The sequence below is a fragment of the Ranitomeya variabilis genome, chromosome 2 (genome assembly GCF_051348905.1).
Source record: "Ranitomeya variabilis isolate aRanVar5 chromosome 2, aRanVar5.hap1, whole genome shotgun sequence".
NCBI classification, from domain to species: Eukaryota; Metazoa; Chordata; class Amphibia; order Anura; family Dendrobatidae; genus Ranitomeya; species Ranitomeya variabilis.
Window position 1 is genome coordinate 414016379 of NC_135233.1, and position 2500 is coordinate 414018878.

The window sequence follows — 2500 nt, forward strand, 5'->3', positions numbered from 1 at the left end:
GCGACCGCCGGCGTGCGCGCCCAAGGACGAGTGCCTGAAACCCGGGGGGGGGTAACAGAGGAAGGAGACCGCCCGCCGTAAACCGACGCGGGCTCCAAAGCCCGGGCCGAGCGAGCGGCACCACCTCCCCACCCGGGAGCGCTGAGCCAGATCGATCGGAAGAAAGGGCAGGGGCTCGGGTGGAACCCCTGCCTCCGTTCTTCCCCTCGGGGGAGACGGGGAAGAAACGTGCCCCTGGAGTCCTGGAAGCGAGTGTCCGGCGCGCTCCGGGCGCCCTCGAGACGGAAGCCGGGTCGCGGTGCGATTCTCTCATAGGTCTCCCCGTTGGCGCGGAAGCGGGAGACATCCGACACAGAGAAACGCCGAGCCCGCTCCGAGGGGACAAAGTCAGAAGGAGCGATCCGCCCTCCCAGAGCCCTCCTGCGGACGAGGACTCTGGATCTGCCCCCCTTCTGACGACCGTCGCCCTCAGAGGACAGGAACCCACGTGGGGAGGGTCCGTTCGGGCTCGGGCGACCCAGGAAACGCGTCTCGGACTCGGGACGGACAACCGGCAAAAGTCCCCCTGGAGCCGCGGAAGCCTGGTCTCGGCGCGAGTGCGAACTTCCATGCAAAAGGGGGGTACTCGCCAAACCGCCTACCCGAGTCGAGGAACCACGAAAACAACGGATTTTGGTCGGGGCCGAGAGGTACCTCTCTCTCCTATATCCTGCAGCTGGTGTGCAAAACTGGGTATTTGCATGGTGAGACACCGACCCCCACTTTAAGGGAACAAAGTCAAAAAGTGTCCGACCTCCTGGAGCCGTGCGGCGGATCCGGCGGCCAGAAATTTCCTCATTCCGGTTCTATTTTTTTTTTTTTCGAATTTGCGAAATTTGGAGGCCAGGCGGCGTAGCTGGGACCTGGACTAGCTCGAAACACCCTGAACCGGTGAGCGGAATCGATTTCCCAAAGTTCTACGGCTCCCGGAAGCCAAAAACAGCTCGCCGGAAAATTTCAAAGTCCCAAGGACTCTTTCTTGAAAATCAATCCGGGGGCCATGGAAGTGTCCTCGGTACAACCTCAGAGCTTTCCCCCGCCTGGAAGTCTGACAGCGGTCTGACGTTTTTCAAAGTTTTGAGCTCTCTGTTTGTTCTCAAAGTCACAAAATCGCTTTTTTTCAGTTTTCCACCCAGCAGACCCAAACTTCACCCCCACTTAGGTCACTGTCTAGGGGCGCCTTACGACATATTGACGCCCCTTTAGGGTGGAAGTAGGGGAAATGGGTGATTTTTACACAAAATCGGAAATTTCTCAAAATTTTTCTAAGTGTCAAGGACTCTTCCAGAAAATCTCCCCCAGGCTCCTGGAAGCGTCCCCGGTACACCTCTGGCGGCTGCCCCCGCCTGGAAGTCCGACACACGCCTGAAATTTTCAAAGTATGAAAATACGCATTTTCATCCAAAAATTCAACTTTCCCCCCGTGCACCGCAAACTTCACCCCCACTTAGGTCACTGCCTTGGGGTGCCTTACAACATATTGACGCCCCCCTGGGGTGGAAGTAGGGGAAATGTGACATTTTTCACAAAATCGAGATTTTCTCAAAATTTTTCTAAGTGTCAAGGACTCTTCCAGAAAATCTCCCCCAGGCTCCTGGAAGCGTCCCCGGTACACCTCTGGCGGCTGCCCCCGCCTGGAAGTCCGACACACGCCTGAAATTTTCAAAGTATGAAAATACGCATTTTCATCCAAAAATTCAACTTTCCCCCCGTGCACCGCAAACTTCACCCCCACTTAGGTCACTGCCTTGGGGTGCCTTACAACATATTGACGCCCCCCTGGGGTGGAAGTAGGGGAAATGTGACATTTTTCACAAAATCGAGATTTTCTCAAAATTTTTCTAAGTGTCAAGGACTCTTCCAGAAAATCTCCCCCAGGCTCCTGGAAGCGTCCCCGGTACACCTCTGGCGGCTGCCCCCGCCTGGAAGTCCGACACACGCCTGAAATTTTCAAAGTATGAAAATACGCATTTTCATCCAAAAATTCAACTTTCCCCCCGTGCACCGCAAACTTCACCCGCATTTAGGTCACTGCCCTGGGGTGCTTTACAACATATTGACGCCCCCCTGTGGTGGAAGTAGGGGAAATGTGACATTTTTTCACAAAATCGAGATTTTCTCAAAATATTTCTAAGTCCCAAGGACACTTTCAGAAAATCTTCCCCAGGCTCCTGGAAGCGTCCCCGGTACGCCTCTGGCGGCTGCCCCCGCCTGGAAGTCCGACACACGCCTGAAATTTTCAAAGTATGAAAATACGCATTTTCATCCAAAAATTCAACTTTCCCCCCGTGCACCGCAAACTTTACCCGCATTTAGGTCACTGCCCTTGGGTGCTTTACAACATATTGACGCCCCCCCTGTGGTGGTAGTAGGGGAAATGTGACATTTTTCACAAAATCGAGATTTTCTAAAAATTGCACTAAGTCCCAAGGACTCTTCCAGAAAATCTTCCCCGGGCTCC